This window comes from Dipodomys spectabilis, unplaced genomic scaffold (genome assembly GCF_019054845.1).
Source record: "Dipodomys spectabilis isolate Male_0828 unplaced genomic scaffold, ASM1905484v1 ptg000076l, whole genome shotgun sequence".
In the NCBI taxonomy this organism is placed as follows: Eukaryota; Metazoa; Chordata; class Mammalia; order Rodentia; family Heteromyidae; genus Dipodomys; species Dipodomys spectabilis.
The window spans coordinates 5,150,218-5,176,064 of record NW_024870753.1 but is presented as its reverse complement, the minus strand read 5'-3'; positions in this window follow the sequence as shown (position 1 = coordinate 5,176,064).

Here is a 25,847-nt window from a genome sequence, read left to right as displayed (position 1 = left end):
CGCACACAGAACAGGCCTGTGCTAGCCATGAGGCTCCTGTTTTCATTTTCTTTTTCTCCTTTTGCTTTGTAACTGGCACCTTCCTCAATTAAAATGGCAAGGCAGAACAGACAAGGGAATCCGTGGATCTCTTCCCGCACGTCAATGAAACAAATTTCTCTCTGGGATACCTATTTGTTGTGTGGATATCAGTCTGACTGTAATCTGTTTCCATTTTCCTTCTCTGTGTCCCCTGCCAGAAGCCAGAGGCTCAGCCACGGATGTCCTGCTGCTTCCATTTGGCTGAAAGAGGGGATAGATTAGATTCCTATTTGCTATGCCGAGATGCTCTCATCTGATACACATTGGACACATCAGGAAAACTGGGAGACGGAGTCCCCACCCTGTTTATTTTGGGTGTGGTCTGATGGGAGAGAAGTGGGGAAGATGTCCCCAGCTTCCTAGAGGGTAACAAGTTGGTTTTTCTTTCTCTCTCTGCTTGCTAATACCTCACGGACCAAGTGATTGTTGGTCCGAGAGTTATGGGTGCCAGGGAAGGTGCCCTGCTGTCGCAGGGGCCAGAAGGAGCTGGTGGAAGGCAGCCGGAGTCCCTCCAAGCCATACTCTCTAGACAGTAAGTTGGCTCCATTCTACAGAGGAGGAAACTGAGGTTCAGAGAAAGCCAGGCCATTGTGCCCGTTTTTTTTCCTCCAGTTTCTTTCCTGCTGCCCATTCTGCTGTGGAGTGCCCTCCAGCCTGGCCATTCTCTGCCACCCACTCCCCCTTGACCCCAGAGACGCTGGCCGTGGGTGCATGATTTATATATAGTGTCTTTGCTGCCAATCAGGAAGGCAGGGACCAAGTCTGCTGTTTTTCTGAGCCATAGAAGTCGCCTAGGAAAAGGGTTCAATCACAAAGTGATTTCATAGCTATCCGGGGTGGCTGGAGTCACCTCTGAAGTGTGGTGCTTGAGAGCTTTTGGTTATTGAGCTCTTCCTGTGTGCAGGGCACCCTAAGCTCCCTGCCCTGGAGTTGCCAGGGACGCGTGCCCACCTGAAGGGCCACACCTTGTGTCCTGGACAGGAGAACTCTTCTCCTCTTTCCTGCTTGTCCCTTTCCCGGGCCACCTCTGCCAGCGATGTGTCGCTAGGTCTTGCCCTGCCTACAGGCACCCCTTCCTCCCCCCCCCCAGTGCTCCCCCTCCTCCGCAGCTGCTGCTGCTGCGTTTCAAGGGTCTTTCAGGGGGACAGAAGTGACAAGACCTGTCAGTGTGTGTCACGGCCTGCCTCAGGGCTGGTCAACCTGGGGGACTAAGTGACTTGTCACCTTCTCTTGCCAGTAGCTTCTCGGTGGGTGCTGTGTCTCCTTCTCCAGTGGAGCCATAATCCTCATGATTCTCTCCATTGCATGGAGCGGCTGGTGCCATGCGAAGTGGGGGGGGGGGGCAGCCCACAGAGGAAAGCGGAAATAACAGTCACAAAGACCTTCTTAAGAAACCACTAATACTCGTCTCTGGTCTGTCTCTACTAGAGAAACACATGGGAATGGGCAAAGGATGGAATGGCCCTCAGACCAAAGGCCCTGTAGCCACGATTATTTGAAGTGGGATTCTTACTTTTGGTCCATTGTGGAGCTGAACTCTGGGCCTGGATGCTGTCCCTCAGCTCTTCAGCTCAAGGGTAGCGCTCTACCACTTGAGCCACAGTGCCACTTCCAGCTTTTTCTGCTTATGTGGTGCCGAGGAATCGAACCCAGGGCCTCACGCATGCAAGGCCAAGCACTCTACCACTGAGCCACCTTCCCAGCCCTGAAGTGGGATTCTTTTCTTTTCTTTTTATACAGCATGCCTGCCTATGAGAGCTTCCTCCTAACCTGTGCAATAGAGGAAAGGGGTCCCACAGCAGGACCAGCCCAACTTCCAAAGGCTGAAATCCTCCATTCTTGGGCTGTGGGGAGGTGCTGGGCCAGCCAGGGTGGGGAAGCATTCAGGCCTTAGGATTCCCAGGATTCTGTTTGTGGCTTGGAATAGAGCCTCGCTGACTCCTGTGGCCTCTTGAGGTCTGTGTATTTCAGAGGTACTACATGATTTCCCCCAGGTCCCGGCAGGGCTGCTCCGAGGGTCTCTCCTGGGCTATATACAGAGTGCAAGTATACTGGAAGTGGGCCCAGGTCACTCCGGATGTTTCCTCACCCGGAAACTATCTGACCATCTCGTTCCTGTTGCTCCTCACACCAGCCATGCGAAGCCTTTAGTGTTAGAAGAGCAGGAGGCACCCTGTGGACGGTGCCAGTCCTGATGATGCCTGGGAATGGCTTGACTCGTTCTCCACGTCTTTATCTAAGGAAATGGACGTGGAAGGCCTTCCTGAAATATGAAGTACCCCCGGGGATGACGCTTGAACCTTTATCCCCAGCATTGCCTACCATGCGGGGGAGGAAGAATAGGATGGAATTCACCTCAAATGTGCAGGCTTCCCATGACGTCATCATAGTGCCCCGCCCCTACGTGCTGTAACCTCACACCTTGCCTGCCTTCCTGGCTCAACTTGTTATCCCCAGACCACACCTTGTGGCCCTGTGCGCTGCTGCAGGAGGCTGGCTCTTGAAGAGCAGGCTTCTGCTCCTCCCCTTCCTTCCCCCCATCACAGCTCTAGCCGATGGGTGCACCTGCACATCCTTTGCCTGCCACCATCTGCTCATCCTCCAATCTCAGGCTGATCGCCACTTTCTCTAGAGATCCTTTTGCATTGGGTTGGGTGTCCCTGCTCCAAGTCCCGGCAGAGAATTTATGTCCCTTCACTGTAGCTGACTCTTACTTGACTGTGAACTCCCTGCGGGCAGAGGCCAAGGCCTGTTTTGTTTTTGGCAAACTTCCAGCCCGTCACTTGACGTATGAGCACTTGCTACAGGAAGGAAGAGGAGGCTCCTGCGGTCCGTCCTATGACAGTGGACGTGTTGCATGATCACAGCTTGAGAGGACCCTCTGTGTGCTCCCAGCACCATTTCTCTAGGGAAAAGAGCCCTCAGCCCCGTGGGTGCACCTGGAACTCTGGACAGGGCTCACTGCTCTGAGCTCACTTAGCCCCTGGTGCAGGTTAGAAACCAGGATTCTTTCCTGGACCCATGTCATGGATCACATTGCCTCCATTTGTGCCGTCCATTCTTTACCCTGCCCCTCTGGGAAGCGGTGTCCACGAGGCCCAGAAGCCTACAGCGATGCATCCCGGCTGCCAAGGCGAGGGGCTGTGAGCTGACACCCCATCAAGCAGAGCAGGGAGAGTAGAGTGGATGAGGTGGCTTGTGGGGCGCCCCCAGCACCCGAGGCCTGGCCCAGGCCCTCCAGCCTTTCTCTGTAAGTTTAGCCCCTGCCCAGGCCAAATCTGACCTTGGTCCTCTCCCATGGAGGTGTTCCTGCCTCAGCTCTGTCTTTGCCTGATTTCCATTTCTGCCCTATCCTTGTCTTTCTCTTGCTGAGCATCAGCATGGGAGGGGCGGGGCGGGACAACACCCTGCCAGAAAAGCCAGCCAGCCTCCAGCTCCACTCCAGGAAGTTACTGCGGGAGTATGAATATTCCGAGGAGGAAGCCAGTGATTGCATTTTACACTTGCAAATGGGTTCGGTAATAAGCTTTGCTGAGAGGTGGGACAGACAGCTGGACTGAGCCAACAAGAACAGGGAGCTGTGCCCACCGGGCGCACCCAGATACACAGAGACACACACAGACAGAGTCACGCACACACACACACACACACACACACACACACACACACAAAGATGCACGCAGACACACAGAGATACATACACAGGCACACATGGACAAACATACACACACAGACAGACACAGACGCGCGTGTGTGTGCGCGCGCGCGCGCACACACACACACACACACACACAGTGATGGAGGAAGAGCTTTGCTCCCCCAGAAAAGGGGGTTCTAGAGACGGAGTTCTGGTGAGCGATCTTCTGAGTGAATTCATATCCATTTTGGTGGTTCTTGCCTTCATCACAGTGAAAGTCCGTGACCACTGATTTCACCATTTCTTTGTCTCTCTCAAGTTGAAAGGGAAAGATGAACACAAAGACAGAGCCCAAGTTCACCCTGTGCCCTGTACGCTCACCCTGTGTCCCGTGTGTGCCTGTTACTGAAAGACCCCAGCCCGTGCTTGCCCACTAGGTACCCCAAGAAAATTGCTGCCCCTTACCCTGCATACCTAAGGGGGTGGTGGGGCAGGATAAGTGCAGGCCGCTAACCAGGAAACGAAACCTCGAGCCTCTGAGTCACCGCCTGCAGACCCTAGCCTGACCCTAGTACATGCCTTAAAACCAGGCATTCCGGTAAAATAGCCGACCAACACATTCCTTCCTGTAACACTTAACCCTGATAGCGGGGTAGGGCAGGATGTAGTAAATCACTTGTCAAAATTAGGGAACGAACAGTTTCGGTGCATAAAGACCCGCACAGACTTGTCCGGGCAAGTACCGACACGTCAGCCTTCCCCCAACCCCACCTACCCCATCTGGCTAGCTTAACCTGACCAATCCCCACCCTGAACATAATTTGAAAATAACCAATCATTACCCTGTAACCACGCATCTCGCTTCTGTAACCTCGCTTCTGCTGTCCATAAAAAGAGGGTGCTTTCAAGCACTCGGCGCGCAAGTCTTCCGACAGACTTTGTCGCCCCGGGTACCCGTGTAACCGGTTCTCAGACACTTGACCCGAACCTTGTGGATCTCGTGGTTGAGTGCACCTGGGAGCCGAGGCATGCCCGAATAAACCTCTTGCTGATTGCATCCGCACAAGTGGTCTCGTTGTTCCTTGGGGAAGGGTCTCTTCTGATTGAAGGACACCCCAAGTCTCAGGGGGTCTTTCATTACCAGTCCGTCTTTCAAGCCCTCTGTAGTATATACTCCATCCTGTGAGGCACCACACTGGCATCTGGCACAAGGAAGCATTTCTTTCCTCCACCACTGAGCTCAGGATGGAGGTTGGTTCTTTACTTGGTTATCCCAAACCAAGGCTAGCCCAGTGGATACGTCCCACGGACGGGCCTCCGCTTGAGATGCTCTGTCCCTCTGGCCATCTTTGTGTTCCTGGTTCCTTTTCTCTAAAGAAAAGAACCCCGACTCCCACAGATGCATGCAGGGCTCTGGGCAAGGCAGCTCAGTGTAGCACCTGCCCATTGGTGTGGTTTTAGCTGGTGGTAAACGTGTCTGTAATCCCAGCATTTAGGAGGCAGAGGCAGGAGGATCACTAGTTTGAGGCCAGCCTGGGCTGCATAGTAGTAAGACTTGTGTCAAGAAACACATTAGTTACATATTTAATTAGACGCACAAGTAAATGTGATCATTTTAAATCCATTCGATGAGTGTAACAATTGTATACTTGAGAGAGCTACATGTAGTTCATGTGACTATAAATCCAAGTTTTGGAATGCATAAACAGACTGTGTTAGAAGTCTGTGCCCGTGACAGACCCAGAAACACATGCAGATTTTATAAACACATCTTTTTAAACAGCTTTATTGAGGTATAACTGACACACAATGAACTGTATACACTAAAATATGCAATTTGGTAAGCTCTGACTTATCTGTGTGCCTATAATCCCATACTTAGGACAATAAATATACTCATCTTCCCTACCCGTGGTGTTCCCTCGTCCCTTTGTGACTCCTACAAATGGTCCTCTCAGCCCCCTCCCTTCCTACCAGGCAATCACCGATCTGCTTTCTGTAACTCTACATTCGTTAATAGCTTTTAGAACTCTATGTAAATGGGATCACAAAGTATGTATTCTTTTCTGCCTAGAAACTTTGAGTTGGCACAGAAAATTAAGTTTCATGTGAGGCAGCAGTAGTTCATTTAGTTGCTTAGGAGTGTTCTATTATACAGATTTGCCACAGTGTGTGAGTGTGTGTGTGTGTGTGTGTGTGTGTGTGTGTGTGCATGCACGTGCCAGTTCTGGGGCTGGAACTCAGGACCTTTTGCTCTTTCTTGGCTTTCTTCCTCATGGCCGGCACTTTACTACTTGAATTGACCACACCTTTAGCCCAACTTTTTGCTGGTTAATTAGAGATGAAGTTTGATGGATTTCTTTCTGCCCAGATTGGTTTCAAACCTTGATTCTTTTAATGTCAGTCTCCTTAGTAGCTAAGATTACTGGTGTGAGCTACTTCTGCTATCTGTTTTTGTTTGTTTCCATTCCCTAGTTGATGAACCTTTGGACTGGCTTCAATTTGGGACTATTACAAATAAAGCTGCTACAACCATGCATGTAAAACTCTCTACATTCTTTTTCATTCTTCTTGAGAAAATACCTATTAAACTGGTCTCTATAGGAGACCAGTGGTTTGAACTGAGCTCCTGTACTAAGCCCATGTAGGCAAACCAAAATGAATTCCTCCTGCTGAAGTTCCAGACACCAAGTAGAAACGAAATCATTTATCTGACTTTTCCCTGAAATCAGAAGGCGAGGAGATAATAGCCAAAATCCCCAAGCAAGCCAGTTTTAGTGGTGTGATAAGAGAGCGGCCTTTACTTCAGCCTTTATAAGGAAAGTGACTTTGAAACAACCCAACTGCTCACTGTTCTCTATTTCTTCTTTCTTCAACTTTCTCTGCTAATGAAACTAGCCACCTCTGCCCAGCTCATGCGAACACTCCTTTTGTTTGATGGAACGAGGGGTAGCCTAATTCTAACATTGCAAATAAAGCCACTTTAGAGCTTTAAAATCGTTTTAATTCTGTCTTTTGAGAGTTCTGGTGACTGACAAAAGGACACAAAGGCTACTGCCTGCCCACAAAGGTTGCAACCGTGAGAGGTGGGAGAAAATGGCGGAGGGGGTGATGTTGATCCAGATGCATTGTGCTCACAGACAGGCATGTCACGCTGAAACCCCTTTGTGCAACTGCTCAAAGATAATAAGCAATACAGTATTTACAAAAGAAAGAATTAGTTGGGATAGTAACGGAAAAAAGTGAAACAATTACTAAGAGTTCAAAAATGTCTAGTCAATGTATGGTAATTAAAACCATTAGAAGGGTATTCCTTCTAAAAGGGAACCATTAATATAAAAAGTATACTGATGCAAACCTGGAAATTATTCTACTCTGTTAAATTGGCAAAGTTTTCTTGGAGTATTGATATGCGCTTAATAGAAAACAGCCAAAGGTTTTCTTTGCCTTTTAGGTAATTGGCTTTAGAATCAAAGATCTTGTGTTCAGTCAAGATAATTTCTTGTGCTTTATGCTGTCTTTTATAAGGTCTTTGATTACTGAAGAAACATAATTCTTCTCAGTGCTAAAAGAGTTAAGATCTTTCATGTTACTATTTCTATATTTGCCTTTGAAATCCTTTGTCCCTTTGGTTTGATTTCATAATAGTCTGTGGTCCTATTTTGATCAAGAATTTTAAACCTTTGACATTTTTGACAAACTTCTCTAAATCTGACTCTGAATTAAGTCTTTTTGACCTTGAACTAAGTTGGGGATGTTCCAGGGGGCTCAAAGATACATATTGAACCAATCAGATTTATTTGATAAGTTACATAAGGCATTGTCAATAAGAAATAACCTTTAGCCTTTGCATATACATGTTATTAATATGTGCCCCCATAACTATCAAATTCCTGGAAATCTGATAAGTCCTTATTGTTATGTTAAGATATTGAGTGTGCCCCAAATAACCAAATTCCCTGTCAATTGCTGATTATGATAAGCTCTCCAACAGATCTTTCACTGTGCCATTTTATGGTACATTTTATTGTACAAAGGAGTTGCCATTTAACAAAGTAGTTTATGAAAACAATATATCTTGCTCAATGTCACTCCTTTCAACATTCTCACCTAGCTACCCTAACAGTGCCATTTTAAACCAATGCCTTTTTTTGTTGTCCACAGTTAATTTCTTTGTTCTGTGTGTGTGTGTGTGTGTGTGTGTGTATGTGTGTGTGCGTGCGTGTGTGCATGCACACACACACATGTGCCTGTTGGTGGTGGGGCCAGGTGCCATCCCTTAGCTTTTGCTCCCGGGGCTGGTGCTCTACCATTGAGCTACAGCTCCACTTTTAGTTCTTTGGTGGTTAACTGGATGTAAGAGTCTCACAGACTTTTCTGCCCAGATTCATGGCTTCAAACTATAATCCTCAGATCTCAGCCTCTGAGGAGCTAGGATTACAGGTGTGAATCACGGGAACCTGACTAAGCCTAGGTTTCAGATAGCTTTAAGATCATATGGTTGAACTAGGCAAGGATTTCTATAGCTGTAATGAACAAACTGCTGGGTCTGTAAAAATGCTGACCAAGAGCAAACAGAACAAGAATTAATTACATGAGGCTGAATAAACTGATAGAAATCTATGGGTTTATTATGACTTAAAATTTGAAACATTGCTGATTCTTTCAAACTTTTGTTTTTTTGGACTTAAGGAAGCATTCTCTAAAGCTATTATAGCTTCTGGCAATTGGGTGAAGTATAATTTTATGAAGAAAAAAAATATTACTTTGGATCCCAACTTGACCCTTCTAGAATTTAGGAACTATTTGTAACTATTGTTATTTTTAGAAGAATATAGTTATTTCCATGGGTAGGATAAGAATATGCTCTCTTTATAATAGAATACAATAATTAGAAAAACTATATGTATTACCAAGGCTTTGACTGGGATGTCACAGTTGAGAATGTGCATAGAATGAATTATAGATACTGTAGGCAAAATCTGAAGTTTTCTTTGGTTTTGCTTTCCAGCTTCAAGAGATTTTTTAATAGGCCAATTCCTTATTAATAGTTGTACCAAAGCAAGCTTCAAAAGAGCTTCTCTATGCTGTTACTATTCTTACCCTTGTGTAAATATTTAAGCCATATTAAGTAGTAAATATTACAATATGAAATATCTTGCAAACAAATTAGTCTTTTCTGATATTACATCTTTGATAGAAATGGAGGTAATGTTAAAGAGAAAAAAGTTATGTTTAGTGCTAGGCGTAGATGGCTCAGACCTGTAATTCTAGCTACTCAGGAGGGTAACGGTTCAAAGCCAGCTGGGGCAGGAAACTTCTTAAGGTTTATCTCTGATTAACCACCAAAAAGGAAGTAGGTCAAGGTGCCAAGTGGTAGCCTTGGGTGAAAAAGCTAAGGGACAGCTCCCAGGCCCTGAATTCAAGCCCCAGCACTGGCACAAAAAAATTATGCTTAAAAGAAAAGCTATGCTAAATCTATTTTAATATTGTAGCCATGTTTATTATTTTCTCTTTTAACTTATGATGCTAGAGATCAAACCCCAGTCCTCTACTACTGAGCTGCATGGTCAGACCTTCCCTTTTTATTTGACTTTTTAGTATCTAGCTGTAACTTGACTAGATCCCATATTCTTCTCAATTCCTGCAATCTAAATCCCTCTCTAAATTCCTGAAACCAGGAAGAGCAAGAACTGTCCTGGAGTCCTATGCCCCAAAGCTGGACAACTTGATGTCTCATTCCAAGGGGCGAATCTCAAGACTGGTGTGTGGGCCACAGAGAAGGGAAAACCAGGATGCATGGCTGAAGCTATATGCTATGCTCAGCTTTCCCCAAGATGGTAGAACAGACTCCATTATAAAAACACTCTTACCTGTTGATATTTCCTTCCTTATGTCCATTCCCTTTTGCTTATCAGACAATGCCATAGTTAAAATTTCATGATCAGCGCCTTCTGTGGGTAATGAGGTGAAATATTGCATATGCAACTTCTGTACAAATTACAGGAGTGCCCCTTTTTAGAAGATAGAATCAGACTTCTAGATCATGTTTTGCTCACTCCCTGCTTTAATTGGACATGTTCATGGCCCAGTTGATAACCTACTAGCTCAATGGGAAGGAATCTGTGAATGGCTGATACTTCTTGTTGCATAGGGCTAAATACTTCAGGAATTGTAGATTATGTTGTTCTAAGCAAAAATGGTCAAACTAGTTGGTTAAATGGGAGGACTCGTTCTTTATTGGATTTGATTTTAGTTGGCTTGCTTGATGGAGGCTCTGAATAAGGAGCATATTCTAACCTTTAGGTATTGTTCTCCAAATAGGTAACAGCCTAACCAAAAGGGAGAAATTATTAGAAAGAAACCTATAGGCCATTGGTTCAGACTCATCTCCTGCACCAGGTCCAACTGGCCAAACCTAAACGTAGATCCTCATGTTGATATTCTAGTCATGGAGCTGAGAAGCCATAAAACGAACTCTTCTGCCCAGCATACCACTGCCCTCATCCTATGGGATCCAATGAAATGTTTCCTGATTCTGGAATTGCAAATAAAGCCATCTGAGATTGTTAAGTTAAATTTGTTTTTGGAGAGAGGACTGGCAAGACTGCATTGCAGGTGTATGTTTTATTTCTTAAGAAACTGTCAAACTGTTTTGTAAAGTGCTTTACCATTTTATTTTTATACCAGCAGTTTTGGAGTTCTTTATCAACACTTCTCATCATTTTTTGTTAGTCAGTCTAATGTACACAAAGTGGTACCTTATTGTGGTTTTAATGTACATTTCTGTAATGAGTAAGAGTGCTGGACATCTTTCCATGTGCTTATTGGCCAGCCACATAGCTCTCCTTCGGTGAAGTGTCTTCAGATTGTGTGCTCATTTGCCAATCTATGCACAGTAGGATATGCCTGTAATACACATTCAAGAGACAAGAGTATTGCAAGTTTGAGACCAGTCTGGGCTATATAGTAAGTTCCGGTCCAACTTTACCTATATCATTAGATCCTGTTTCAAAACAAGAGATAACCAAACATGAACCAGAAAACCAACCAACAAAACTATCCTTTGCTCATTTGACAAAAATTGTATTGTTTCATTATCGAGTTTTTACAGCTCTTAATTTATCCTGGATTGAACTCCTTTACAGTTATATTATTAGATTTTTCTTCTGATTCCTGGTTTGTCTTTTCATTAGGGATTTCATCGTGAGCACCATCATTTTGCTTCTGTTTTCTCAAATGCCAAGGTGCCATATTTTAAGGTACCATTGATAAAAAAAATTACTTGTCCATATATGTGTGGATTCTCCCAGTTTTAAAGGTTCTTTCTCCTTCCTCTATTTCTCTTTCTCTCTCTGTATATCTGTCTATATTGATCTCTCTCTCTATACATATACACGCATACACACTCATATGTATATATGTTTGACTTAAACTTTTTATTTATTTACTTACAGTACTGGACACCAAACCCAAGGCCTTGTGCATGCTAAGCAAGAACTCCACAACTGAGCTACATCCTCCCCTGAAAGACTAGACAGCGGTGATGAATTAGGATTTGACAAAGGGACTATATAATCTCATGGCGATAAAGGGGAAGAATTTAACAAGGTTTATTTGTTCATAGTCTTCTCTGTGTTTCCAAGAAAGATTCCTTTCCTCCATTGGGGGAATGTCATTAGGACTGATAAGGGTCAAATAAGTCTCCAGAGGGAAGTAACTAGATTTATGACTTCATTTTGGTGAAACAAGGGTTAAACTGGTGCATGGGTTTATCTGGGCTATGTGGTGAACGATAGGGAATTGGGTTTAACTGGCCCCATCTTGTCTTCATGGTGGAGGAAGGTGAAGTGTGTCTCTCCCCTACCCCCCATCTCCCTATGATGGGCATCCCTGAATTACTAGAGGCAGAGGTGGGGACTTGGACCACAGGTTACTGGACCTGTCAGTGCCTTGAATTTGTAGACTCTTGTGCTCCCTGTGACCCCATCCCTGCCCCTCCCCCTATATAGGCCCGGACCAGCTCAGGCACCATGGTGCCATGCCTTGTGTCTCCTGTCTCTCCTCTGGTCACCAAGGCGTCTCCCCTCAGCTCCCCATTGGAGTTGATCTGGTTTCTTAGTATTGTTTTTCTGCTTTTTGTTACTTTCCTACTTCCATGGCTAAGTTTTATAACAGCGTTAAGCGTATTGGAGGCAGCTGCAGGTCTTTGTGACAAGAGTCTATCTGCAGTCACTGGCTCTCCAATACAGATCCCCAAAGACTGTTTCTCATGACTGAATTCCTGCACAACAATGGACCAGTTGAGGTAAGAGACCAATAGAGAGTATTAGCAGAGGGAAGTAGAGGTTAAGTGTACATTCAGAGAATTGGGTGTGTGTATAAAAGAGACATATTAAGTCCTATATGGGGCCTATTTGTACTGCTATAGACCGGGTAGAGGCCTTTCTACACTTGGCCCTTTGACTAAGCCTTTTGGTGTTGATTATCATTTACTCTGTGAGTCTCCATAGATGGTGCCAGACCATCAGTCTCAAATTGCAAGCAGAGAAATAAGCTGGATCAACTGGTTATAGTCTCATTTGGGATTTTGATTTTAACCAGACTTCTTTATTATCAACACTTCTTTATGTTTTTCCTCTCAGGGCTTGGCCTTCAATGATTAACCTCCATTAAGTTTCAACACAAGAATGCCCACACCTCAGTCTTTACTTGTGCTTGGGAATGGTCACAGAAAGGCTAAGAGTTACACAAGCTCCCCCGGGGTGAAGGCTGGTTAGGCTTGTTACCCTTTTCCCTCCTTTGCTATGCTATCCTGCCTCAGGATAACATGGCACCTACAGAAGGAGGGTCCCCGATGTAACTGAAGGGCAGGGCACGAGGGCTGCTTCGGGGGATAAGGAGCCAGAGGAACTTGTGGGTGGTGGCTCTGCTTCTGATATTTTCTCCAGTGTCATATTTTGGGGGAGTATATCCTGAGCTCTATTGTTGTATGGGAATTTGAGTGCGAGATACAGAGAAACCACATTTTGAGAGGTCGAATCAGGAGTCTTTATTAGAAAACCTGCAAGTGCGAGCAGACACGTGTCCCCCCAAAACTTGCAGCCTCAGGGCTGGGAAGGTGGCTCAGTGGTAGAGTGCTTGCCTCACATGCCTGAGGCCCTGGGTTCGATTCCTCAACACCACATAAGCAGAAAAAAGACGGAAGTGGCACTGTGGCTCAAGTGATAGTGAGCTAGCCTTGAGCTGAAGAGCTGAAGGACAGCGCCCAGGCCCAGAGTTCAGCTCCCATGACTGACCAAAAAAACCAAAACTAACAAACACCAAAAAAAACCCCTTGCAGCCTCTAATATACTTAATACTGTTAGAAAACTGAGGCATGAGAGTAGAAGTATAAAGAAAGAGCAGAAAATCAATCTCAACAAGCCAGATCAACTCTGAAGGACTGACACCCACCCCCACCCCGCCCCTACTCTATTATACCAGATAGGTGCAGACTGCCTGACACAGGCAGGACAATCCGCCCAAGCCTTGCTGTAAAATTCCATTGTGGGCCAAACCAAAAGCCCCATCTTCCCAGACCTAATGGCTTTTTCATTAACCTCTGGCTCCTTGCTCAGACCCTATAAAAGCCCAACTCCAACCCCACCTCCTTGCATAATGGGGGGGGGGACAGGAAAGGTTGTTACCCCTCGCTCTTCCTCAATAAACAGTCTTAGCCGGTTGAAACTCAGTCTGGCCTTTTCCTTTTTCCCTTTTTCCTAACAAACTCCAATGGAGAGTTGAAGAGGGATACCATGGTGATCTGAGGAGAGTCAGGAGACAGGAGGCATGGCACAAAATGGTGGTGGAGGTGGTCAGGGCTTAAATAGGGTCATGGTCAGGGTTCACGGTACAGGACTGGCAGGTCCAGTAACCTATTGTCCAAGTCCCTGTCTCTGCCTCTAGGAGTTCAGGCATGCCCATCATCTGGGGGTGGGACTTCCCTTCCTCTAGGAATTCTCCCATCATCTGGGGGTGGGACTTCCCTTCCTCTAGGAATTCCCCCATCATCTGGAAGTGGGACTTCCCTTCCTCTAGGAATTCCCCCATCATCTGGGGGTGGGACTTCCCTTCCTCTAGGAATTCCCCCATCACCTGGGGGTGGGGCTTCACCTTCATCTACCACGTTGCCAAAATGGCACCATTTGAACCAGTGTCCTTATTTCGCTATCATCAAAAGTTTAATTGTCTATATATGTGTAGATTCTTACATTTTTGGTATTTTCTTTCAAGTATAAAGTAAGACATAAAGTTGCACATTGTACACAATCTAAGATTATTTTTAAAAACTTAAAACCTCATAAATAAATGTAATAATATACCTGTCAACTACTTATGTCAATATTTATAAAGTCACAATTGCTGGCTTTTATTAATATTTTGGCTGGAATGAGTCATGGAAAAAAAAAACACCACACCTAGCTGAGCCTTGGGGGGAAACTGACCTCAGCATTTTATAAATGCCACACTGTAAAATCTTGATATTAAACTTGGTGCCTTTCCATTCCTTTAACCCTCTCACTCCTCCCCTTCACCATTGGAGCTCTGGCAATTGAGCTGCAGCTCTAGCTTTCTCTCCTGCCTTGCCCTTAGGGTAGGGACCATACAGAGAGAACAAAGGGTCCTTTCCCCGGCTTTTGAGCTCTTAAGTAGCCTTTTGTAAATCTATTGTAGAGGCAATGGTATTGAGAGCCACAGATTTCAATTCTAAGGGCAAGGTGCTTGAGAGAAAAAAGGGTATTTTTGAATTTCAAAAGCTTGGCTTTAAATATCAAAAGCCAAAGCCAGAGGGCTCAGAGCACAGATTTTATATTGTAAACCAGACTGTGGAGAGGAACAGTATCTTTCTCAGCCCCCAAAGAGATAAGATTTCAGCCCAAAGGCGACAAGGAAGGGAGGAGGAGGGAGAGTTGAACTTGATTCAAGTTGTAACTGCTGAGTCTCTGTGGGAGGGGTTTAGGGCTCTGTCCTGGGCTCAGAGGCCCGAGTCGGGATAGGCTGGGTGGGAGGAGGTCCTCAATGAGAAGAACTATTGCCTGCCCAGCTGGTGCCCAGCCTTATGTCCACCAAGACCACACCTAGCAGGTGGATCTGAGGAGGTTGAAGGAACCTCAACCTGAAGTCTGGCCTTGCACTGCAGGGCAGGTAAAGGGCTAATGCCTTCTTAAAGGGATGTGCATTGATGGGAATTTTCATATTAAACTTGCCCTCCTAACCCAATGTTGCCCCCAATGGTCCACTGACCTACACCCACCCCCCACACTGCCTTGTGGGACTTTCTGATGCAGCTCCCATATACAACTGTACTTAAATAGGGGCCCCCACCTTCTGTACCCCTTATATCTCTGACTCTGTTTAGTGTTACTGTTATATGGTGTAATGTTCAGTGAAAGGAGACCATTACATGGTTCAGGTTTATTGGGGAGGGGGCTAGAGCAAACTGCTGGCCGTAAGAGATGGAGGTGTGTGGAGAGAGATGAGAAGGGAAAAAAAGAGGGAAGGACTTATGGGTGAGTGGGATTGTATAGGGAAAGGAGGGGAGGTGTGTCTACAGCGGATGCAGAAATGACCTCTGAGCCTGGGGAACCTCTCACTGTCTGAGGGAGGTGTGACTGGGGTGGTTCAGGAAGTGACCTCTGAGTCTGGGATCCTTTCCTGATCCAGCTCGGTATTGACAGTCAGGTGATCACTGGTTTCAGGCAGGTGATTTCTGGTAGGTCTATGTTTCTGGTAAGGATGTATTTCTGGTAAGGATATGTCTTTCACGAAGAGGAAGTCAGGGAGCGGGGCTGTTCTCCCGGGTAGACCTAACATATGGGAACTCAGTCTGGAGAAACAGAGAAGCCACATTTTGAGAGGTCAAATGGGGAGTCTTTATTGGTAGGCCCGTGACTGTAGGTAGATTTCTGTCTCGAAGAACTACAGCTGCCTTGAATATGCTTAACTGAGCCATGAGAGTAGGAGAGGAAAGAACGAGCAGAAGAACAATACCACCAAACCAGGTGAAGTGGGATGTCATGGTGACCGGAGAGTCAGGAGACACGAGGCAAAGCATCATCGTGGTGCCTGAGCTGGTCCGGGCCTAAACAGGGTCCTGGTCAGGGGGCGGGGGTCACAGGGAGCTTGAGAGTTCATGACCCAAGATGGCAGGTCCAGTAACCTATGGTCCAAGACCCCACCCCTCCCTCTAGGAATTCAGACATGCCCATCGCCTGTGAGCTGGGACTTTACCTTTGTTCACCCTGGAGACATGATGGTGCCAGTTAAACCTAATTCCCTGTCATCCACTGCCTGGCCATGATGGTTAGAGCCAGTATCCTTATTTTATTACTTCTTCAGTGCTGATTAAAACCTGATCTGATCTGTTTTGGTCTCTGTCCCTTTTCTTTCCTTTCATGGGCTTGATCTGGTCTACACATGATTATAGGTCTGAGTTAATCTGTTCAAAAGCTTTGTTCAAGGCAGAGCTGAGACTTTTGTCTCAGACTTTTGTCTCTACCTGGGCACTGTGCCTAAGAGCTGTGGCCTGCCCTAGATGGCTGTTTCTATATGGGTTTCAGATCTTACGATCATGCAAGCAAATTCCTTGCAGTAACTCTCTCCTCCTGGTTCTGCTCCTCTGGTTGAACTCATACTGGCATCAGAAGTAGGGTGAATACATTTGCAGTTTGCTTGTAGTTTGTACACAGGTCTTTGGGGATCAGATTAGAGATCTCTTCAAAGATGTCCACACCTACTTTTTGGTTGCCTATGGGATTAAGGCTGAGGATCAGCTGATCGTAAAATACAGAGAGCATCCTGGACTCTTGAGTGGACCCAAGGCCATCCCAAGGGTCCTTGACAAAGTCCTTGATGAAAGCGACAGAGGAGAAGCAGAGAGATGGAAACATGAGAAGGATGTGGCCCAGTGTTGCTGGCTTTGAAGGTGGGGGAGCCAAGGAAAAGAAGTGTTCTAAGAGCTGAAGGAGGCCAAGGGGAAGATTCTCCCCAGTGCTTTGAGGAGGAAAAGCAGCTAGGTTAATAGGGTGACTTTAGTCTGTTTGGAACTTCGGACCTCTAGAACCACAAGATTAAATTCATGGTGATTTGCTACAGCAGCCATAAGAAAGGAATATAGTCCCCAACCCCTGACTCTCCCAGCAGTAGGTCCCCTGTGGCTGGGTGCCACACGGGAACCGGGAATTTATTTCTACCCATTCATTACTCTCCCCCACAATGGTTTCTATAACAGATGCCCTGCCTGTTTTATAGACTACCTGGGCCCACAAGACCTTTAAGACAAACTATACAATACTATCTTTTTTGCTTCTTCTTGTTTTTTTTTTTTTTTTTTTTAAAGGGCTTCCTTCTCTCTCTGGTTTATGAGTCCATGGGGATATCCCAGCTTTATAACATCACATTATCATTTTCTCAACCTGGTTATCCAAAGGAAATGTTTCCTCAGCTTCACGCCCTCTCCCCTTTTAGAAGAACACAACAGGCACACGTTTATAATGCTTTCCAGAAGAAATAGTTTATTTTCATAATCAGGGCCTAAAGAAAATGTAGTCACTGTTCAGAAGGAGATCAAACAGGAAAAAGAATTATTTCCTCCCTCCATATTTTCCCCCCTCCCTCCTGCCTACCATGTCTGTCTTCCTTCCTCCCTTCTTTGCTTCTTCCTTCCCTCCTTTTCCCTTTCCATTCCCTTTCTTCTCTCCTTCCACAAAAAACTATGGTTGTATTATTTCCCAGGCCTGTTATAATAATGAAGTGGTATAACAATAATGAATTCTCCCATAGTTCTGGAAGCCTGAAATTCAAATATCAAGCCACCAGCCAGGCTACATTCCCTCTGAGACTCAGAGTCCTTCCTTGCCTCTCCCTAGCTTCGGGTGGTAGCAGGCATTCCTTGGCTTGCAGCTGCATCACTACAGCAGCCACAAGAAAGCAAGACAGTCCTTAGTGCCTATCTCTCCCAGTATTGCATAGTCTTCCTGTCTGTGTGTGCCTAGATCCATATGTCTCTCTTATTAGAAGAGCACCAATCACATTGCATTTGGGTTATCCTACTCTGTTACGAGCTCAGTTTAGCTAATCATATGTGTGGCCATCATACAATGGCTAAGGGACGCTGGTGACTAGGAATGAAAAGTGAGTAGTGTCTGTAGTCTCTAATCAGGAGGAAGCATACTCGGAAATTTATGGTTCATTGGGTGAAAAGGTAAGAGGAGGAAAGTCAGGAATGAGCAAGCTTTTTGCTTGGGCATCTTCCCACCACTTCCTTCTTTCTGCACCTACTATGCATCAAGTCCATTGTAGAACACAGGGTGTGGATGAACGCGTTTAGCTCTTGTTTCTTTCTTAGTGGTCAATAGGAGAATAATGGATCTTACAATCAATGATACCTTATATTTAATAAGACACAAAATCGCTTGTGTTTTGCCGCTGATGAAGGCGCATCTCATGGAGATTTGTGACCGCTTTTGTCTCATTTAATCCTCATTACACAGGTCTTCTCATTTAATCCTTGCAGAAACCCTATGTGGTGGTTTTTATTATCCCTTCTCCACAGATAAGGAACTATCCTGGGTAAAGTAATAATAGCTACAGTTATGATCTGTTGAGCTTTCTAGTCACATACTGGGTAATATACAGGCCCATGGTTAGCCCTCACGGTCAGGTGATAGAATATTTCGCCCACCCAATTACAGCAGTGAAGGAGCCATCTTGGGTCTCTTGATCTCCTTATACTCTTGGACATAGGCTGATGTCTGTGGCCTGGTGGGCAGGCCCTTCTACAGCCCACCTCCTCCCCCATTCCCCTTTACTGCTGCAGAGTCCTGCATTGTACCTTTACTCTAGCAGCATCGAACCCTGTGTTGTATTTCTGAGTCACTGTTGACAGAGCTGGACCTGGGTGGAGGCTAGTGAGCTCTCTAGGGCACAAAATACAAGGAGGCTTCCACTGTCTCTCTTCCTGAGCTCTCACCTTACACACAGCTAGGGGGCCCCAAGAAGGGATCAAAAGAGACTCAGAGCCTGCACTCAGCATCCTTTGTAGCCTAGTAGTGGAGAATGGATCTGTCAAGAGGTAAGACTGTTAAGCTTTAGAATCGTATCGCTTACCCATTGTTACTTTGTTTAGAAAGATTTACTCAGAGTCCATTATATGTAGCACACTGTTGAAGACCCTGGGGGTGTGGTAGTGAAGGGGAGAGACCCGAGGGCCGCAGACTTCTTCCGGAAGTCTAGTGCCTTCAAGACCCGGACCGTTAGTGACATCCTGCTAACATGCTCACCGAGCCTCACGGTTTACAGAATGTGTTGATGCCCATTAGTCTACTGAATCCTCTCCCAAACCGTGTGCAATAGGAATTATTATCATTCTTTGTAAGTTCTCACAATGATAGTTTTTTCTTTTTCTTCTTCTCATTTTAACATCTCTGATGTTAGGATTCGTGTTACAGTGGACAGCATGGCATAGTTTAATTGGCAGCCCTTATTTTCTTTCTTAGCGGTAAATAAAAAAAAATAAAGAGGTGGTGAGTCTTACCATCTATTAGTATAGGTTTAATAGAGTACAGAATTACCTCTGGTTTCCATATAATGAAGTTGCACACTTCAGAGCAATTGGGCAGATTTTCAAGGCCACATGACTGTCTTTGGAAAATATTAGGGCTATACAAAAAGCCACAGTGGCCTTGGCCAGCCCCTGCTTACAGCATTACAACCCGAGCAACACCCTAGCTTGCTGCTCTCACTTTTCTACAGGGAGAGGAAGCTCTTCCCTGTCCCAGGATGAACTTCAAAGACAGCCTGTCCTCTCCTCTTTCCTCTCCATCAGGGGGGCAGTGGGAAGAAAGGCTAAGACCAGAGTTAAACACATCTGGGATCAAAAGAGCCCCCTTCTCTCCTGAGTGCCCAGGGGGCTGGAGTGAGCTCCCTCTCGAGACGCTGGGAATGAGCAGTTGACACAATGCATCTGGGGAAGGCGGAGGCCTCTGTGATCAGCTGTCATCTCCCCTAAACACCTCTGATGTGTTTTCTCTCTTCATTACCCACAAGGTGTCAACCCTTCACCTGCAGCATTCTACAATCTGACACACCCACTTCCCTGTGGCTGGAAGACAGTCCTGTGCTGGGGTGGGGGGAGAAGGAGAAGAGAGCCGGCATCCTCTCTGGAGACAGACAGGAGATGAGGAGGGAGGGGAGAGGGGGAGCTGGACCTTGAGATGACCTTGTCTTTGTCTCCTGTCTTATCTGTGGAGCTGAACCCCAAAGCCAAGTGTGGGGTGGCCCCAAAAAGCACAATGTAAGCATAGCTCAGCTCCTGTACCTCGCTCCCACATATACACAATTACTGCTGCTCTGAGCCTTGTCCCTTGCTGCCACCCATCCCCATTCTCAGGACCGCATCCCAGGCCTCAAACAGCAGTCTTCTGGGATCACTCCCACATCTTCCTGAACCTCCATCAGGATTTGACACAAGCGCTTCTCACCAGCAGCTGCTTCGTCACTAGCCTAGCAGCCACAGTCAGTGCCTCCAGTTAGGGTGGCTTCTGCAGAACCTAGCTCACCCTAGGGATGGAAAGGAAAGAACTCCCCTTTCCTTCCTTCCTTCCTTCCTTCTTCTCTCCTTTCCTCCTCCCTCCCTTTTTTTCCTCCCTCCTTGCTGCCCTTACTTCCTTCCCTCCCCCTCCTCCCTTCCTTCTATTTACCTCCCTCTCTCTCTACCTTCCTTCCTTCCTTCCTTCCTTCCTTCCTCTCTCCCTTCTTCCCTTTCTCCCTTTCTCCCTTTCTCCTTTTCTCCCTCTCTCCCTTTCTCCTTTTCTCCCTCTCTCCCTCTCTCCCTCCCTCCCTCCCTCCCTTCCTTCCTTCCTTCCTTTCTTCCTTCCTTCCTTCCTCCCTCCCTCCCTCCCTTCCTTCCTTCTTTCACTTTTTCCTCATCCAGCTCCCAGAGCCTAGCTCTGCTCTGTCAAGTCTCCAGAGCTCCTGAGGCCTAGAGTGCTTCCTCCACACCACTCTTAGAGATGTTGCGTACCAGGTACAAGGAGTGCCTGTCGGTAGTGTGACTCCTGTTGACATCCACAGAAGTCTTTGCTGAGTTCTCAACACATCTTTTCTCAGACTCGCTCTGCCTCTAGCCTTCACCTATCTTTTTCTTTGTTGAAGATTGTTTTTCCTTCCCTTCCCTCCAGTCATCCAAAGTTGAATGGCCATTTGCTACTAGTGGATCAGGGCTTTTTCTGTAGGGCAGAGACTGGCTTGTTCATATGCAGACATGTGATATCTAGCATGGTGCCTGATACATAGTCCATACAGAAAACAGCTAAGATTGGGGAAGTGAGCTCAACAAACATCTCTTGAACCCCTAAAATGTGTGCTAAGTATACTTAGCATTGTGCTAAGTATCTTAAGTCCCAGAAAAATAAAAGAAAGAAACCAAACAGGTTATCTGTCTTTCCACAAACAGGGTCAGGCCAAAGCAGTAACTTGCTTCCAATAATCACAAATTAGAGCCACATGGTGGGGAACAGGGGCTCTCCAAGATGAAGGGGAACCAGCTGGTGGATTAGAGCGGATGCTTCTGGAACAGGGGGAGTCTTGGTGATTATCTAAACATGTGTAGAGTTCTCCATGCATGTAGAACACTATTTTTGAAAACCAGGAGCCCTTTTCTCATTCTTGGTCTTCAATCAGTGACTTGTAGGACCGGGGCTGAGAAAGACTAAACTAAATACAGCTCGTCCCCTTCTCTCAGGTGGAGGTTGAAGGCCCTGGTAGGGAATGGCAGCCTGCTAGTCACTGCCCGAATGGCAGCAGGCAGTCTTGTCAGCCATTATCTTGCTGGAGTAATCCTCGAACCCGTGCAGCCTCTCCGTTTGATCTGCCTGGGACCGCAGGAGATAGTCAAATGCTTTTGGCTAATATCATATGCACGCATAATTAGATGGCAGCAATTACCATCTGGGTTCTTAGCTCTTGTTCCAACATCCAGGCCCTGGGCAAGGAGCTGGTGGGAGGGAGGCAGGGAGGCCTCCCCCATCCTGTCGGTCCTCTGTCAGCCTCCCAGAGAGCAGATTGGAAGCCTAGAGCCAGGGAGCCCAGCTCCGTGGAAGGCCAATGATGCTCAATGAAGAGTGACAACAGCCAGGTGGTGGAGGGAACTGCGCCGTGCTGGTGTCGCTGCCAGCTCATGGGTTGGCATGATACTGCGGGCTGGGTGGGTGGCCATGGGCATGGAGGCTGAAGGCTCCCGGGCAGCCCTTGTTTCAGCCAAGTGTAGGCTTGAGGGGTCTCAGAACAGTGACAGAGCTGATGAGATGCCATCTGCCCCGCCCCTGGCACTGGATCCTTCCACCTCCTGACTGTTGGAGCTCCCTACGGTGCCAACAACACAGACATATGCTCGGCCAGGTCTGGCTGACATTTTCCTGAGGCTGGTGCTCAGATTTCTTGGCTGGGAAAGGGAGGTAGGAAGCAAATGAATGGAGGTTGTCGAGGGGGAGGGTCTTCAGGTGCACAGGGGGCTGAGAAAGTGAACAATGGGAGCCCAAGCCCCCAGAGGTCTCATTGTTTCCCATCTTTGGGTGGAAGGAGAGGCTTGACCAGCTACGGCGGCAGGGTTGGCGCAATCCCACCCAGTGTTTATTACCTGCTGTGGTTGTAGTTCAATCATCCGGTCAGTCAGGTGCAGGCCAGCAGGAGCTAGCCTGGAAAGCAAGGCAGTACGTAGTAGGGAAAGGCAAATATCAGCCACTGCAGGTGGTAGAGCTTGGAGGGGGGGTGGGGCTGGGTGGGATGTTAGCCCTGTGTTTGCACAGGTTACCCTAGGTCCCGTTACCTAACCCCGTCTTGGCAAAATGGAGTTGTGAAGAGGGACCTTGGTGTTGCCATCCCTTCGATAGAAGCTTGGGTACATTAGGAAATGTACACACTGTGTATTTTCTAGTTGTTGCTTTCTTTCTGATCAGCCAAGGGCTAGGGAGTTGGTGTGTGCATGTACATGTGTATAAGACTATTTGTATTTCCCAGGGCCTCTAGGTCCAGCTACGTGGCACTGGGGTCGAATGACCTCTCTTCACTCCCAATGGCATAGTCTCTGAGTCTTGTCCCAATGTAGAGCCTTCACTGTCCTTGGGCCGTCCCATAGCTCCAGATAGGATGTTCTGCCATAGCCCTTGACACTTGTATTTGGATCCACAGACACTGGAACAATTTCTTGGCCAATGGAAAGATCTTGAGAAACAATTATTGAGTGACTCAGGTAATCTCAGCATAGACCCATGGTGGGCTGATAGGAGCAGATTAAGAGGAAGTGAGACCACCAAGGGGGCAGAAGGGAAATAAGAGTTGACCTTATAATAGAAGGAACATGAATCTGGACTCTGCCTGCTAGCAGGGGGAAATTACCTAATTACTCTGAATCTCCAGTTTCTTCATATCTAAGAGAGGTATAACTAATGCCTTTATCATGAAGTTATTTTGAGGATTAACAACAAGGAATATAAAGTTGGACATATTGGGGGTATTTGGTAAGATGGGGGTTACAATGATTGTACTTAAAGCTGTTTACAGAAGCTGGGCATGGTGGTACACATCTAGAAGCTGTAAGTACAAAACTATCAGAAAACAAAGGCTAAGGGTATGGCTTAGTGGTAGACCATTTACCTAGCATCACAAGGCCCTGGGTTCAAGAGCAGAAGATATGAGCAGGGGCCTCCTGCCCTTTAGAGGGACTTGGGATGCCTGGAGGGGAAATTCCATCGCTTGTACTCAGTTCTGGACCTTGAGATCCCCAGCTGATCTGGGGAAAGGTGGGTTTTGGCAAAGAAGGCTGGTGTGGAATTTTATAAGGGTGGAGGGTCAGCAGTGTCAGGGCTCTGGGTTTGACACGAGCTACTGCAAACTCTTCGACTCTCCTTGATTCGGATTACTCTGTGAGTTCCTCTTTGCTGTTCCTGAGAATTGAGTCACGGTTTATTGAAACATTCAAGCTTGGTCTCAGCTGTGTTATGGATAGGAAGGAAAACATGCCCGTCCTGGGCAAGGTGAAATGGGGCACCCCCTGAACCCCGAGGTGTAATCACTTCCAGAGGTAAGAGCTCCGGCACCGTGAAATCAGTCTCCTGGCATTCAGGGACTTGTTTCCACTGCACACTCTCAGGGTTGGTTGGTTTGAGGAAGATGGCCGTTTCTGGACCTTTGGTAGCATTGAGGCAAGGACTCAGGGTTGCCAGGCTTCGTGGGCATGACGTTTGTTGATCTTCATCAGCTCCATCTGAATTCAGACTCACCCTCCTTGGAACTCCTAAGGCTCTCTGCAATCCAGTGAGACCCATCTTGGGGAGTGGGGGGTGGGCTGGGTCTTCCATGAAGGGCCTCAGGCTGCGGTGGAGCAGGGCTGAGGGTGGCCAGGGACACAGGATTAACCTCCCTTCTTCCCCGTGGCTGGCTTCCTGCCCATCTCAGCATGGCCAGCAGCCTGCCCTGCTTGCAGCTCTGGGTTGGTGCTCTCCGATTGCACCCATGGGTGGCAGAAAGGTCTTTCCTTTCTCTCCCTTCTAGCAGTGTGCCCTGGAGGCCCGCAGCAGCCCAACCTGGGCTGGCCTTGAGTGTGGGGGCACTCAGGTGACACCCTCTGCAGCACGAAACCCTTTCCCTGAGAACTCATCACCGCTCTCCGTCCAATTAAGCAGAGCTGTGTGGGTGAGACAATGGCCCAGACCCCTTGTTAAGCAACATCCCTAATTGATGACAGGGAGGGCTATAGCGGTTTGGAAGCCAGCTCAGATTGTGTTTTAAAATCCTCCTTTCTCCCGGGCTGCCTGCCAGAACGCCATAGCATGGCTCTCCAAGAGAACAAAGGAGGCTTTGAAAAAACCTCTCTCCCCCTCCTTCAAATGCTTATCCGAAAGGACATCTCTTCCCCCTTCGTGGAGGCAATCATAAAAGCCCAGGTGATAAACTGCTACTTCCGTATTCATCACTTGTAAAGACCCCCTCCCCCCCCCCCCCCAAAAAAAAAAACGCAGCCATAGCAAAAGCAGCAGCAAGAGACGGAGACTCTCCCAGGGCCCGTCTGATAGACGTGGACTCTGAGAAGGAGGGGGAGGGGAAAAAGAGGGTGGAAGAACTTTGTTCAGTGACAACTTTTATCTTTGGGTCTTGGGCTGTTGAAATGTCAACCCAGAGCCAGATCAGATCTACTGACAGCCGCGTCTGCCAGCTCCAGGGGACAGTAAGGTAGGTGTGGGTAGGAGGAAAGCGGCCAGTGAGCTGAGCACATCTGGAATTCTTTTTTTTTTTTGATAAGTTTTTTATTGTGAAAATACTGTACAGAGGGGTTACAATCACAGGAGCGAGGTAACGAGTACATTTCTTGTCCAGGATTGTTGCCTCCTCCTTTGTTTTTCCCCTACCGTCCCTTCCCTCCCACCTCCACAACTACATTCCTCCCCCCACCCCACCACATCTGGAATTCTTGAACTGGAGTTGGGTCTTGAGGGGATGTGCTCCCCTCCCCAGAGGGCAGCAGAGCTGGAGGGAGGGGCAGGAGGTCCCGGGTTTGCAATCACCTTGACTGAACAGTAGATCTGGGAAAGGACAGTGGCAGAGCTACTTCAGAGAAGGTCTTCCCTGTCTGTCTGTTTCAAAGCGCTTTGACTCTGCGGTGTAGGAGGAGGGCTGTGAGGCCTGGTGTGGGATGGCGAGCTAGGTGTCTGGGTTCCCAAGCCTGGTACCTCTCTGAGTCCTTAGCCCCTCTGCTGCGCTCCATTTGTGCTGTCATCTGCCGTGTCACACATATGCCACCCTGGGAGACATTTCCGGTTGGCGATGGTATCACAGCTGGCTACTTTATTTTTAAAAGAGTCACACCCTACCTCCTATGCCCTGGATTCTGGCTCAAGGAACATCATACTCAATTCATTTTATCCCTCACAGTGACTCTGAGATGGGAGGGGGAGAGGGGGAGGATTGAGGCCGGGAGAGTTTAAATCATTTGCCTACGATCACATAGCAATGCACAGAATCAGAATTCAAACTCAGGAACACCGAGTCAAAGCTTGAACTTTTGACAACTCCTCTATTTTTTTTTGGGTCC